The sequence below is a fragment of the Homalodisca vitripennis genome, chromosome 2 (genome assembly GCF_021130785.1).
Source record: "Homalodisca vitripennis isolate AUS2020 chromosome 2, UT_GWSS_2.1, whole genome shotgun sequence".
Classification (NCBI taxonomy): Eukaryota; Metazoa; Arthropoda; class Insecta; order Hemiptera; family Cicadellidae; genus Homalodisca; species Homalodisca vitripennis.
In genome coordinates, this window is record NC_060208.1 from 230962635 (window position 1) to 230980287 (window position 17653).

The following is a 17653-nucleotide window of genomic DNA, read 5'->3' on the forward strand; positions in this document are numbered from 1 at the left end:
AATGCAATATTGAGAGGATTCAAGGGTCCAGTGTCCTCAGGGAGCCGTTCACAAATGCTTGTTCCTGGAATCACTCACAGGTGGAATATTTGTCAACTTTTCCTTCTATCTGACAGTCACAATAGCTACCGGACAAATCTCTAGGTACGTATTTTCTTCTTGGACGTTTTCATATCACTAAAAATTATGAAATCACTAAAAAATTTAACACCTTGCATAAAAATACATGTTTACATAAAAATATAACTGTGAAATTTATGAGTCCGTGTTTAGCTCTTCCTAAGTTTGATATTTTTAAATCAAACTATAATTTTGAAATGTTATACTAAATTAATTCTTAAAATTCATAACATTTTCTCTTGACAGATTGATTTCATGGTCTCCTAGATAAAAATTAAGTAAAAAAGTGAGAAGTATAATTATTTGCAACAGAAACATCAACACGATTTGGTATAACAGTCCTTATGTTTCCTGAATGATTGATTTCATCGTACGAATTCTGTTCTTGTCCAATGAGATAAAAATTCCAAGAAGTAATCCAAATTTAAAGTCTGTTATACATCTCAGTTATTATATCCTAGCTTAATTATAGCAAAGGATAGACTAGGTAAACCTATGAAGATTAAAACGTAGTAAAACTGCAGTAAAACGCAATATTCTATTGAATAGTATTTTAATGAATAACTCTAAAAATTTCAGTAACATCTGAATTATTTTAGACTAGTCTGACAATTATGAATACTAACAGGAGATATATTTTTATTCTGTAAAATTTAAATGTTCATGGTCTAGATGTTCAAAATGTTTCAAACAAAATTATACTTAATTTAATTTAAGGCAGCATTTCTGTTTCGAGTCTATTATGTTACACCCCATAGTAGAGTTTGCATTTCCAGTATTATAAAAATATACTCGATCTCAAAAGCATACATATATCAAATACCATTTACTTCCAGCATTTGTTTACTTCCGGTCTAAGTTATTTTAAGTGCTATTATAGCGTTTTTGATGTTGCTCCGATTAAAAAATATGAATTTAAATGTCTTAAGAATCTTCTTCTTCCAAAAAATATATACTTACATTCAAAATAATTGAATTCCGGTCTAAGTAAATCTGGTCACGTGGTAGCGTTTGCTTTGATTAAAAATATATGATACGTTGAGCTAAACTATCAATTTGGTCAAAGAGTGCCTATTTCTGGTCTTTGTTATTTACTCTTCGTCTATTGATGTTATGGTAGCGTTTACATTGAGGACGTTTACCATTGTTATGTTTAACAGAAACAAAACACTAATTGACTGGAAGGATTAAATAGTTCCTCATTTTTAGATGATCACAGGAAAACTAAAATCATGAGGATAAAACCATCCACACTGAGTAATCTTTATTAAGAACACAAGACTACTGCGCCATAAAATTTTTGACGCAGCCAAGTGTTAAGTAAGCACATACCAATTTGAATTGGTTGTCAAAACAATTCAAGCTTGTATCTGAGATTTAATTAAGTATTAAATGCAAATTTATAAAAGTTGTGCAGAGTTATAGATTGTAACGGCCGCATCTAAATAGGAATGCTTCACTCACGCTCACCTAAAATTGGAAAGAACACAACTATGTAATGATATAAAAAATTACATCTGATACTGGTGTTTATGTTGTTATTTTGTATCAAAATAAGCAACACATACTCTTAATGTAAAACAGTATGACTAATATTGTAATTTTTGCTATAAAAATCATTTCATTGAGTAAATAAATATTAAGTAGGAAGGAATTTTATAAAATTAGTTTTAATTAAAAATGCGATTTCCATAATTCATAAGTGAATAAAAACATTTCGCTTCCTGAAGCTATTAATTATGTACATACTGCAAAATCTTGCGTTTGTATCTTTGACTTTTTTTATTTTTTTCCTGATCACTAAATGAACAAAATTACCTACTTAAAATTTCTTTAATATCACAAAAAGTAAAAAAATACAGGTAATTTATCGTAAAAAGATATGAAATTAACATAATAAATATGTGCCAAATTCCAATTCGATTGGACCACTAAAGCACGAGAGTATCATTACTCAAGATATATTTTGATTCATATCTGTTTTACATCTGATACACATGCCATTAACACATAGCATTAGAACATGTAATTTGCATTCTTTGGAAGAAGTTTGTCATAGAATAGAACTTAAAATAGTCGATTGGCCTTCCAAATACAGCTTGCTCAAGACGAGACAATTAGCGGTACAAAGTTTCTAACACTTTCACAAGAGCCATTAGAGAGTTGATACTGTGGTGCCGTTTGCAGAGGCGGGTAAGTACTGTACTGTGAGGAAGTTATAATTGGATACGGAAAATTAAAGTACTTATTCAGAGAGCACCATTTACGTTATGGACAATATAAATATTTTAGGATACAAAAATATTTGAAAAGAAAATTTGGTTTTATCATACTGCACAAAGAACAGTTGTTTTCGATTCTTAATTTTGTCCAAGAAATAATTTTAAAGTAGTAGTTGGTTTTGAAAGGCCTTTTAAAACTATTATAAAAGTTTTATTTTTACATACTAGTTTTAATCGTCTTTCAATTGCTCCTAGAGTCTTAAATATTGTATAGTCTTCTGTTTTCTGGTAACTCATCACAAAGAATGTGATGGCGCACACTGTCTTCAATGCGCTAAACTGAACATTTGCTATTAATTTAAAAAAGTAAAGGCAAAACACTTTTTTAATTTATACGTTTAAAGTTGAACTATTTTGATTGACTATATGGTAAACATAATACGTGTAGGTTTTAATTTAGTTTTCCATATGACAAAAACCGTTGTTTACCACACGAAGAAAAAGTCTTCCTAGGCGCTTAATCATATTTCCGACCTCAGCTTCTCCTCTTTCGTAAAACGCGATTTAGCTCCAAAAAAACAACCACTTTTAATAATGAGACAAAACTTTCTGTTTTTGTTTAATTACTTAGGTGAATTAAAAGCTCAAAATAATTATATAAGCTGGTAAGAATGATGTATTTCCTGGTTAGTTATTACCATGATAAAAAATTATGGTTGTCTGTAAAGTCGGTTTTACGGGCGAAGATTTTACGTGACAACGTCTTTTTCTCGGTAGAATATTTATTGATATGAATATTATTAAATTGCACAATAGGAACAAGGAATTGAATGAAAATAAGAATTGCACAAATTTTAACTATAGAAATATATTTTGTTTACTAAAACATTGTACATAATTTGAAATTAATTAAAATTTGTTATTGTAAATGGTAAAGTTGAATAAAACATTTACTAAAATTGGAATTTGAAATTCTTGCTAAACACAGTTAAATTCTAACTCCGCGCGTGGTTATTGGTCGGTTTAGTTCGTTTGTTTGGTCGCACTGTTATGACAGGTTAGAGGTTATAATTTGTTATTTTAAATGTTTGACTAGCAATACGCGCTGTTTCTTCTCAATCGACTGAATTACGATTGATTGCAGAGTGATTTAAACTAATAATTTACTTAACACTATCAACATTTGTCAATAGTATGACATAACCTATAAACTCAGTTTCTCATCTTTTGTGTCAATCTAACAATTAATCAATCAATCATAGTTTACGATAATGAAATATCAGTGTACAATTATTTACCTTTATTGTTGTAGTTGTTGTAAATGACGAATCTAAGCACTCCACATTTTCACGAATAAACATAGTTATTTGCTTTATCCCGTGCGGCGGATCCACAGTTATCTGCTTTATCCCGTGCGGATCCCGTGCGGCGGACCCACTGGACGGGCATCGTAACGTTACCGGGCGTTATACTTTTTCATGAGTGACTCCGAGCCGCAACCTAATTTAAGACGTCAAAAATCTACATAATGCAGATGAAGTAGGTATGCTTAATGTAACGTACTTAAAACCCTAATCTGCTGCTATTAAATGTTTTAGAATAGCAGACTATAAAATTCTGACTGCATGGTCTACATCAGTTGAGGGTGTGCTAGTTATATAACTGGACCACCAGGTAAGTACTGAGGTGATTTTAGGGTGATATATATAACGTAACAGTCTAAAACATTTACACCAGATTTTTTAGTGCCTATTTTAAGTTACTGTATGACAGCATACACGTATCAAACTTTTGTAGCAATTAAATAAATCCAGTTAATTAAAATTATCCTGGATAGTTGTTGAGTAACCTGGAAATGTTGTAAACAAAGAGTTAAATTTATCCAAAAGTAGTATTCCGATTTACTAATAGATCATATTATATAAAATAGCTAGTTTTTAATTTGACCCACATAATATTTGTTAAATTAATGCAAAAGTAGTATTCCTATTTACTAATAGAGCATATTATATAAAATATCTAGTTTTCAAATTTCTTCACATAATATTTTACAGGATTAATTAAGTGGTGGCTTAAATTTATATAATGTCTTTTTTTATTCACTTCATGGAGGTTCTTAAAAAAAGTTAAATAAATAATACATAATATTATAACTAAACACAACAAAAAATATAAAAAATATAAAACTTTTGAAATTTATTCCCATATAAGTGTAACGAATTCATATTTGACACATAGTAATGTCTAATATTTGTTGCTAGTAGTTAATATACAAATTAACTTCATACAAAATACTATTAAATGAATCCTAACTTACGTTATAGTCTATTAAACCATCATTAATTTTAATGTACTATTGTAGTTCTTTTTTCTGAAATATCATATTTGAGATAGCATACAAGATAAGTAAAATATTCATAACAGTAATATCAGTTCAGTGTCCAACTTTCCTAAACGTATTCCAAATTACAATTTCAACCAAAAAGCACAGAAATTACATATGAGCAGTCATGAATGTTATATCTAAATAACTGAATACGAATTCATGTTAAAAGATTGCTGAGTTTTGGGATTAGCTTGTGTAGATTTGGGAAATTTATTCTGAATCTATTCAGTATTTTGAGGAATAGGACGTGTAGTGTGTTTATTTTTAGTAGTTTTATTTACACGTGAAAACAGAAATGTTATCAATCTTACTCTACCAAATCCTATGATTTATGCAACAACGAGTTTTTTACATGAAACTTGTATCAATTCTACGCTTGCGTGTCTTATTTTGAACAAGAGTATTAATATTTTAGTTTTCCTTTAAGAAATGATTTTTTTGTGGTTTTTAAATGTTATTACATAAATGTTATAATTACTTTGTATTTGTACTAAGCGGAAACACCCTAGTCAGTACGCCATAGTTAATGGTAAATATGGCATGACCTCATAAGCACCTTATAAATATTAAATTCAATCGTCTGACCTCAGACTTCCCTAAACTTGATAGCTTATCGATCTGCGAGTCTTGGAGATGGGACTGCCTCTCCTCTTCCTTCCATGTTTAGGTCATTTTATACACGCTATTACGTCCTTATGTAAGTATACATTTATACAGAATGTGCATAAAAATTGTGTTACAACACAAACATATTATTGATAATGATTTCAGAAATTTATGACAATATTCATACAGACCCATATATTAATATATCTGTTTTAATTAGCCATTTTAGTGATATTCCTCTTCCGGGGAGTACAGATAAGATTACAGGAGGAGGCATTAATCGTAGCTGCAATATTTATTATTAAATTTAGTGGTAATGTAAAATCGAATAGCCTAAAAATATATTTTTTTAATATATATTATCCTACCTTGTTATTTTCAAAATAATTTTGTCGCAAAGCCATTTAAATTGAAACAGATTTTTTTTAATATTAGAAAAACATTATTTGTGTTATAATTTGTATTTTATTACATGAAGAACATGCTAGGATCGTTGAATATAATATAAATATAATGAATATAACTGTCATCACCAATAAACATCACTACTTTTAATATTCCGTTTTAAAGTTGAGTTAAAAAACACAAACATCGTTTTTCTTTTAAGTAATTAAATATATTCGGTCACCACGGTGAATCTACCAGATCTCCCACTTACTGTATAAGCATCCTACGAGACATATCATCCTCTCTTCTAAGTAACTGAAAACGTTAAGATTGCCCGTTCATCGGGTAAGTGCCCTAGGCATCTGAATAAAAATTTAGAAACAAAGTAAAATCCAAATTTCCCTACAGGTAAATCTATGGTAATTAATTTACTTAGACTTAACACATATCATCTTCATACATATTACTACATTGTAATTATGTGTACTCATTTTCATACTTACTGTGTTTATTAATATCTCTTTTTCAGTTATTTTAAGTACATAAATTACTCTGCTCGTTTGTTTAATACCTGATAAAGCGTTAAGCGTACTTTTTGGACTCTTTTATATATTATTATTGAAATATTTCAAAAGTTACCAGCATAAGTGTTATAAGTGTAACACTTAATTACATGGAAAGTCGCAGTTTCCTATGGTAAGGTAAGAGCTCTCTATCATTAACTGCTTGAAATAAGTGGAGCAATGTAAGATATATTCAACTATACTAGACGGTCCCTTTTCTATTACTATAACGGTATAAACAAGATTTACTAGAAATTTTTACGAGATTTAGGAAAATGTTTAAACTTAGTTGTTGAAACCTAACAATCGGAGATATCTATATGTATTACTAAGAGATAATTTAGCTCGTTAAGAGAACAAATTTTGAGATACCAATTTCTTATGCCAATATAAAAACAAAACTCAGAAAATTAAAGGATATTTTTGCTCCGGAATAAGTCGTATCAGTTAATATAGAACAAATAAAGTGTGTTAACTTATGCAAGACATACTGTTGTGGAGTTAGTAAAAGGAATATATACTATGCGTGATGTTCTAGTTCAGGAGGTGAACGCTCCAATAATATAATGGATTACTGAGAAATTAAATCATCTATAACACGTGAGATGAAACGTTCAGGTCTAAGTAGCTGACAGGTAAAGTAGTAGGTTAAAGTAAAAGCAATATAAACTATAAGGGGAGTTGAGCGCTTCGGTGTAATGGAGTACTGAAACGTAAAAGCGATATATATTAAGTGAGAGGCCATGTTTAGGTTTAAGAAGCTGCGGTGTAAAGGAATAGGTCTGCAGGTAAAGCAATATAAACTATAAGGGGAGTTCAGGAGCACTTCGGTGTAATGGAGTACTGAAACGTAAAAAGCGATATATATTAAGTGAGAGGCCATGTTTAGGTTTAAGAAGCTGCGGTGTAAAGGAATAGGTCTGCAGGTAAAGCAATATAAACTATAAGGGGTCAGTTGAGCACTTCGGTGTAATGGAGTACTGAAACGTAAAAAGCGATATATATTAAGCGAGAGGCCATGTTTAGGTTTAAGAAGCTGCGGTGTAAAGGAATAGGTCTGCAGGTAAAGCAATATAAACTATGCGCGGGGTCAGTTGAGCACTTCGGTGTAATGGAGTACTGAAACGTAAAAGCGATATATATTAAGTGAGAGGCCATGTTTAGGTTTAAGAAGCTGCGGTGTAAAGGAATAGGTCTGCAGGTAAAGCAATATAAACTATGCGCGGGGTCACGTTCAGGACCCGAGCACTTCGGTGTAATGGAGTACTGAAACGTAAAAGCGATATATATTAAGTGAGAGGCCATGTTTAGGTTTAAGAAGCTGCGGTGTAAAGGAATAGGTCTGCAGGTAAAGCAATATAAACTATGCGCGGGGTCACGTTCAGGAGCCGAGCACTTCGGTGTAATGGAGTACTGAAACGTAAAAGCGATATATATTAAGTGAGAGGCCATGTTTAGGTTTAAGAAGCTGCGGTGTAAAGGAATAGGTCTGCAGGTAAAGCAATATAAACTATGCGCGGGGTCACGTTCAGGACCCGAGCACTTCGGTGTAATGGAGTACTGAAACGTAAAAGCGATATATATTAAGTGAGAGGCCATGTTTAGGTTTAAGAAGCTGCGGTGTAAAGGAATAGGTCTGCAGGTAAAGCAATATAAACTATGCGCGGGGTCACGTTCAGGACCCGAGCACTTCGGTGTAATGGAGTACTGAAACGTAAAAGCGATATATATTAAGTGAGAGGCCATGTTTAGGTTTAAGAAGCTGCGGTGTAAAGGGTGGTAAAGCAGGTAAAGCAATATAAAGCAATATAAACGAGGAAGGTCAGGACGTGAGCACTTCGTGTGATAGGTGTACTGAGTACTGAAACGTAAAAGCGATATATATTAAGTGAGAGGCCATGTTTAGGTTTAAGAAGCTGCGGTGTAAAGGAATAGGTCTGCAGGTAAAGCAATATAAACTATGCGCGGGGTCACGTTCAGGAGCCGAGCACTTCGTGTAATGGATGTGGTTGCTTGTTGTAAGCACATTAGCGGAACCGTCCTTCTTTTACTGCAAATCTTGTGTTTATTTAGTGTTCTTCTTGTAACAGAGCAAATGTTTGAATGGAAGCAAAATTAATATTTAGTCCAACAATCTAAGCTTTGTCGCATCATAGCTACCAACAGAGCCTGGGTGGAACTTAAGTGCGCTCTTACAACTTAAACGGACGACTTACGTTTATTGTACAATTTAATGGTTTAAACCTCAAAACACTATTACAATACAAATTATTTGGTGTGATATAAATGCAAATTTAGCCAAAACTCTTTAAACCCTTTACGGAAAACTAATTTCTGACCATAATTACTGTTGTAATTTTTTATACAACAATTTTTAAACATTTTTTGTATTTATCAAAACAAAATATAATCTTGTATCGCAAGGCGTGAGGGTCTCTTTAAAATCAAAATAATGCTATTGGGAAATATATTAGAAAACGATACACAGTTTTTAATTAATATAAAGATTATGATTATTAGAATAAGAAATGTTTAATACATAGTCTATCCTATATCACTTGCAATGCTGCAAATATCGCTACGACATTATACGGTATAATGCATTTAAAAATACCACATATGTAATGAAATGTTACCATATTATCATAAAATATTATAAAAAGTGCAAGAAATATATTTCTGTTTAAAGTATACTCCCTCATATTCTTACTCATTACAAGAGTTAATTCGAACAGCTTCGTATCTAAATGAAACCTAGCTTAGAAATCTAGCTAAGAATTTACAACGCAGGTTGGAAATACATTACCCTCGTCATTTCTAATGTATTTACTATTAAATATAGATTATTGTATTGTTAGTATTATTATTGGTTATTCTACTAATTCAAATTTGATGTTATTGGTATTCAACTTGCATTTTTTAACACTTAAAGATTATATTAATCTTTTTACTAAAGGTATTTATATCAAGGATAAATTTTAAGGAAATAATGATGATTGACAACTCAATATTTTGAAACCAAAACTCCCTTCCTACATCAGAACATCAGATCATCAAAGATCTTTATCGAAATCTAAATTAAAATATTAAATCAAAACAAATAATTCACATATACTACTTCTTCCGCGACATTTGATAGTTCATTTGGTCTAAGCAACCGCAAATTAAAGAGTTTTTTTTATTATTCCTTTTATAAAGCAGTATAAGTTGTAATTATTGTCATTTAATTAATAAATGACATTAATAGTGATTATTAATATAATTATAAAAGTTTATATGTGTAGCGATTAGGAAAAAACATATGTTTCCTTACAATTAAATTATGTTAGACTTATAAAGTAAGATTTAAGTTACACTTGAACAACACTTGAAGTTCACCCGCTTCCTTTCTGTTTCAATTTGAAATATATTTTCAGTGAACTAAAATAACACCAAACCTCAGGCTATTTAGTAAATAATCTTATAAATTTTCATTATTAATAACAAAACGGAACGCTATTTATTTTAAGCCCATGTAAACGTGTCAAATAGTTTCTACAATATTCATTTATTTCTGTAAACTCTCCAGCTTGTATATCCAAACCCGTTTACTTTCATTAAATTCCCTTTGATTTCACTATTGATTGTAAAAGCAATCGAATATGTGTGTCATATTTTTAGTGCAATAAACGTGTAATATATTATTCCATTAGAATACGCTGTATTTGAAGTTGCATATGCTTGTAACTTTTTCACAAATACAACTTTAGAGGACTTTGGAGAATGTATATTTTTCAATATTTATTTCGATGTTATACATAAAATCAAAACGTGCTTTTGAATAAGTATATATATTAACATGCATTTTGACTATAAATAAATAAAATAATTTCCTTAAATTATGAATATATAAAAACAGAATGGTCGTGCAATTCTTGACATTCTAAACATATAAGGCGCGTTTTACCATGCGAACTCCAAAACTAGGATTTTATATAAAAATAAATTTCTTTATTTAAGTCAGTGACGACATAAATATTAGTACTTTTACGTGACTACTTTTTAAATAACCTGAAGTGGAAATGTGAATAAATGTACAATGTTCACATCTATTTACATATTTTACATTTACGGCATTTCAAAAGCAAGAAACAGTTTTCGGTGAATTTCCTGAGGCCCGTCCCGTATTGAGAGCAAGTTACCATACAAACGAGGGTTTTATGGAAATGAAGCTTTGAACTATACGCTATTTTGCCCACTTACCGTATAATGAATGTAATTTCCTAAAAACATAGACTTACTTAGAATCTTTGTTGGGGTTCATTGCTAGTGTCGAAAATCTTTTCGGTGCAGAATTTTCTTTCACCAACACTTTGCCCTAGACCATTTAATAAACAGTCTTGCATGTTTCCTAAAAAGATTTAACACAGTATATTTACAAATACTAATATATGATAAACAATATATCGTATGCCAGCCAAGATGGTTATTTTTAACACGAAAGTAAAAAGATGTCATTTTGTATAAAACTTTTATTTTGGCATTTAAAATAATTGTTTTATCTCATACTATCCTATACATATATTTTACCTCATAAATATATGTACTTGACATTATATTGTTTTAAAATAGAAGAGAATTTAAAGGGAAGTTCAGTCACATTCTGAGTCTGCTTATAACAAACTTGAGGTCCGAGGACACAGCAAAGTTGTCATAAGTGAAATTAAACTAAACCATATGTTTATACACACTTTTTACCTTTGTGTACCACTAAGTTTTACTTTACTTAGAAATTTAATTTTTTGTATAAAAATGCCTATTATATATATTTTTATCACAATATTACTTTACAAAAAAGTATTAAAAGGCTTATTATTGTATATTTATAACCATTGCATTTGTTATTAGTTAAACTTCAATCTATATTGAGATTCGTAGTTGATACAAAGTGGTATGATCATTAAAACTTATTGTTTAAGGTGGTCTGGTCCGTTTTAATTGCATTACTTCCTAATTGAACAACAACACCACTTTGGAATAAAAGCTAGTGAATACAATTATACAAGTGCAGTTTTAAATTCTAGTAAGTTAGTGTAGTTTTAACAAGCTGTGGTTTTAAACTCGTAACTAAATGATAATTTTTTCTACTTATGTTAAGCACCAAATATTAGAAAAGTAATTCAGTAAATTAATCACTTATTATCTAACAACTAGTTCATAACTGTCTATAAAATTACTATAATACTTTCAGTAATTTTAATATAAATAATGCTTTTAATATTTTCTTCATACCAAACGGGAAATTTCCAATATATTATTTACAATATGGATGATCATGTCAGATGACATTTGATTTTTTTTACTTTATGGAAGCCTGTGTATTTTATCTTTTATTACAATTCTTATCGCCATTCTTACAAAGCAAATTGAAGTTTTTACACTTATTAGTGGTTGAGGTACAAAAAATGAACTAAATACCTTGGCTAATATGATGCTGTTCAGGAACACAGTTGTATGCAACAATGAATTAATACAGTTCGCTTCTAAATTATAAAACTTTTATACGTTATTTTTCATAAAACATAGGATACAGTTATTTATAATTTAGCAAGAATCGTGTTCTGACAGAACTCAAGATATGTTTGACATGTTGTGGGTTTGGGATAACAAGGTCCTGAAATACGGGTCGTGTTTCCGTCAGCTGGTTTTATAGTGTATATAAAATGTACCTGACACTATTCTCCTACATTTCCATAAAATCTCAATATTATAGCTTAGGTATAGCACATACATTTATTTTCATTCAAGATATGATATTGCATACCTTCCATTTAAGGAAAGAGATTCTTTTCGAGCATTAAAACTAATTTTTAGGAACAAATATTCTTATATCAGTATGTGTTATTAATAATAGTTTTATTTTAAACTAGCAGATATCTGCAGCTTCGCACGCAATTTTCAAAATCCAAGGCCTTTAAATCGTAGCCTTTTTAGTAAATGCATTTTTTTAGTAACAGTGCTAAATACAGTTTGTAATTTACAGTGAAACATCAAAGCCGGAGGTGATCATGAGACGACTGTTACTATTATTGTTATTCAGCGTTACTGTGAATAACACACTCGAGTGAAAACGAGTAATCCTGTGTCAACATCAACGCTTTGGCTATAGGACTTTGATATTTTCAGAAATTATGCGCTTATAATTATAGATTTTTATTTCTTGTACACATTTATTAAAGTGTTTTTACCTATATGATGTTCAAAAATGAAGGTAGATATTCAGGTATATAATTCAATAGTTGAAAACATACAAAGAGATATAGTTTATTTGACTTTGTTTAGCCTATTCTTTCTGTCAGCGATTTATTTAGTAATTAATAGTTTCAAAATGTCAGTCCTTTATAACTTCTGCAAAATATCAATGAAAAGAAAAGAGGAGAGAAGATATTTTAAAGTCACACTAAATATAGCTTAAAACACATTTTTTAATGGATATAAGAACAATAACATAATAAATACGTGTTTCAACTCCTGTACATTCCAATTAAGTCTATATGTATATGTACAGACACAGATTAAAAAAAGATAAAAACATGCATTTAATCTAAACTATTATCATTTTAACATCCAAAAATGTATAAAATATCGTAATATAGGTTATCCGTTTCCTGTGTAAGTGTTAAAATAATACAACATGAAATAAGCATAATAGGATGAAATGGTTTGGTTTCACACAGGAAGGGAAGTATGCTTTGTTCATTGAATTCACTGTTCAAGTTACATAGTTTTCTACGTTGAACAGATTTATTTGTTTGAAGTTTGTTTTTGGCGATGAAAGATTATAAAGGAAACATGATTTTCCTGACACTGGTTATTATTTAGTGATAAAATACAATTAGTAACACAAATCAATTAGTGTTTTACTGATTGTATTGTATCACTGAATGATAGCAAATGTTGTGAAAAAAATCTTATTTTCATGATCAGATTGTTTGGTCCATTTGTAGGAAAAACATTACGCAGTCTTGACGACATCTGACAGTCTTAACTGAGAAATACATTTCCTCTTTATAGTATGGGACTGGTAGTACATTATTCGTGAGTTTCTCGGACATGTTCAGTGACACAAGGAATCAGTATCACTACCTTTTGAGACCAGCAGCCTCATCTCTTTGAAGGTGAACCACTATACTTACACAGGATAAATGATGTTATGATCTGCTAATAATACAAAAGCGTTAACATTAAGAAGACAACACTTTGGTACGATATCTTAATTTTATTCTGTATGATAGTTAAACGTTAGTTTAGATAGGCATCCTTGGCATACATTACTCTCGCTGCCCAGTCCCAATCTCGTATCCGTAGGCATTCAGGTTTATCTCAATAAAGAAAATAGGCCAGAGAGCCGATAAACCAAGGTTTGAAAATTATAAGGTATATATAGTCTTCCTATCATGAATACCAAAGGCGGATTGACTGAGTGCCTATTAAAACTTAAACATAAACCATTATACTTAATATATTATTCGGTTATGCTTAACGTATGTGCGGTTAATTTAAGCGTTATGGTAAGATACTTTACGTCAAGGCTTGAGCAGCAAGTGGTATGTATTGTATAGGTTTCTCAGTTCACAATGCATCAAGAAATTGCAAGCACAAAAAATTGTCTTGAGATATTTTGGATTCGCTCTTTAGTTTAAAAAACTTCTGATGTTATACTTACACGTTTAGTATGTTTCGTTTTTAAGATCTCTTGACTGAAAATTTTATTTCACAGCGTACAAAAAATGTGTTAATAATAATAAGTTTTTCCAAACTGTTTTCTACGCTGTGTGAACTGGAAATCTGTCATGATAACTATTACATTGGTTTTCTATTGGCCGAAAATGGAATACCAGAATGAAAATTGTCTACAACACAATCCTCATGTATTCATTTTAAAATATATGAATGAATTAAGAATATAAATACTTATACTCTTGTCATTTATGTTAGTGAAACGTCTCGTACCTGTAAAATCACACGTATCTAACTGAAATAGTTATATTTTGACTTATTTCATAGTAATTTAATGCAATGAACTTTGGTGTACGTTGAACCAAGCATACAGTTTATTGAAGTACAAAGTTTTATTTTAAATATTTGCATAGTAATACGTTCTTATTACAAAACTTATATACACAAATATGTAGTCTTAATAATAAGGTATCACGGATAACAGAACATTATATAGTGCATAATGGGTTCATCCAATGTAATAGTTTCAATATAGGTTCACACTGTAAGTTTGTTCATCATTGATTCAAATGTATGTTTGGTATAATTTCATATACGGGTGTTTAACTAATTAACAAAATTAGCCCACTCAATGATGTCATAATCCAATAGGAGTTTTCACGTAAAGCTAATTAGTTAAATGAACGTACATTGATAACAGTGATCCCTAAATGTTCCACTTATTAATACGCTGGCTATTCACAGTTTAACTAAAGGCTTTACTTGTTTCAATGGAATTAGTGAATTCTATAAATTAATGTTTAATGTAATGATCGGTTTCTATAAGAAATATACAAATCATCAATTATAAGTATTTATCCATTATACCAAAGCATACTAGAATAATGTTATTTTTCGTAAGAGCACTGGTAAAAACTGTCAGCTTTCTCAAACTTTGGTGAGATGGATGCATAAATTCCGTGAAATGTTTAAGCTGAACATTTATTCTAGACCTATTGCAGAGTCGGTTTTGAGGTAAGTTTCGTTTATGTATTAGATCCTCAATCTTCTAAGCTTTAGGACATACACCTGTTATATATTCACCTTACAAGTCTTGTAGTGTCAAATGTACACTGTAAAATGTTGCATTTTTGAATTACGAAATCTCATTGCATTTTAATCCATCATTATCTACTAAGTTATGGGGTTATCACTATTCTCAATTAATACGCATATCAAACCAAATTAATTAATTGGTAATGAGCGAAGCCATTAAACCAATCAAGTTTGTGAAAGAAATGATAACCTGTATGTTAAAGATACTTACATCATTAAATGATGGCGTTCTTGTGAAGTAGTAGTTGTTGTTGTAATAGTGTTGTATTGAATAATTCAAACATAGCCATGAAGCAAAACATGTTACGTATTTTAAACACGTGATCTTTGTCTTTACATCTTAATGTTTAAGATATATTTCTTTAGTTTAAAAAATGAACAGTTATTTTTTTGTTAGTATACAATGTTCGAAAACAATGAAATTCAGATTTTGCAAATACATATGATTTCTAAGTAATGGTTTCTCTACATTTTGAAAAGAAAATGATAAACTGAACATAATATATTCTCATTGTAACACTTAGTAAAATAAACGACAAAAAAGCCATTAACTTTATAACTAATTTATACATTAACACTATTAATTTATCACGTAATTTACAGTACGTTTACGGCTTTTTAATTTTTCATTTAGAATAAGTAGCTAAGACATTTCTTATTTCAATTATTCCTAAGGACCTGTAAGGATGCTTCAGGAGTGACAAATTATTTAAGATTAGGAAGATTGTAGGCAGAGCTTACCTCCTGCCCAGATCCCATGGCGAGTGACAGCGGGGCTATATCACAGAGATATCAGCACTCTCTCTTACCCAGGCTAGAAACATTTTTAACAGGAAGGAAGCTCAACAAATTCCAACAGTCATACTCCGCAGTAGAATTGACCCATTGATTCACCCTTCCACCCGAATATTTCTAAATTTTCCGTTAGTGACTGCCCTCCTGGACATCCATAGGGTTGCTCAGATGTAAGTGACACAACATATTTACTGTACCTAGTGTAGATTCAACTTGAACGTATAAACCTGCCAGAACTGAACAATTCTTTTATGGGCTACATTTAACTATTATTCAAATACCAAATATTAAGTGCTTATGGACAAAGCTCGGGAATGTATCTCATGGCAGACACATAAAAATTTAGGTTCTATCGGATTAACATCACTTATAAAGGAAATGGGTGTTTATCTGAAACGCGTAAAAAGTAATATAGCAAGCGATAGCTGTGATTTGTTATCACACTGGCATACTCAATAATTATATCTATTAAAAGGGTAATATTTATCTTCAGTGTATAAACTATTTGTATGCCAGTAAATGTAATTAAAGTCCAGGTGCAACAAATTATACTTCGACGAGTAATAATAATTTTACAAAACTCAAAATGTTCGTTTACGCTAATTTCCGAACCCACAAAACAGATTTTAATGAAAATTTATAGACATGTATTGTTTGCTCGGACTTAAAAGATAGGATAGTTTATATATCGGGTAATAAACACAAATTGTTTTATTGCGAATTAAAGTTATTTTTATCAATAAACGGTTGTATTCACTTCTACATCCTGTTATATGTAATTAACTTTTCCATGTAAAGTTTTTATTACAGTTAACAGTGCAGTTTATGACAACTATTTATGTTCAGTTAATTTAAAAATAATTTCTTTATATTTACAGTCTTGAATGCATGAAGTAAGTTTGATAGTAAATCACTTCTTATATCAAACTTTTCTGTAACCGCTGTTTAGCAATAAGTAATAAATTATGAAGATGAAGAATTTTAAGTTTTAATAAAAATATACTTATAACTGTACATTTCAGGAAATTTTAAGTATTTAATGGTTAGTACTGTAATGTTGGTATAAAAGACAAAGTACACTTTTGGCCATATTTTCTTCATCGTTCCAACAAGGCCAATTGAACATTGGCAAGAGAAATATAATTCACTTGAACCAGAAATGCTCATGCAAGTGTAAAGTCTAGAAAACTGTGGGCGAAGCCGTGAATAATTGATTCATGTTGTATATGTAAACAACAATGAATTTCGATATTACTTACGTTGAGTGTTGAATTTAGCTCAAATTCACCTTCTGGTATCTGACTTTATCTCAGACGTGACAACTGGAATCTGGAGTCATGATTGTCTGAATAGATTGAAAGAAGCTCAAAATGAAACTTTACATCGGTTCAACATCAGAGACACCTAGATTATAAGATACAGTATAGTGTAATCTAGATGAAGTGGCAGTCTCATTGTCTCATTAGGTGGACAATTACTTTCTTACTATTTATGGTACTTTAATTTAATACAGTGCATAATGAAACATAATGTGTACGTAATATAATTACATATTGACCAAGCCACAGCGAAGCGTGTCCTTTTCAGTTACTATATTATAATACTAACATTATGACTGTTAAAGCTGTTAAAGCCTGACTGCAAAGACCTGTGAAGAGGAACTAACATGACGCTCGCAATGTTATATCTACCTCTTTATTTATTCCAAGGACCGGCTTGTCGAGTCTTACAACTCTTCACCGCACTCTGAAGTATTATGT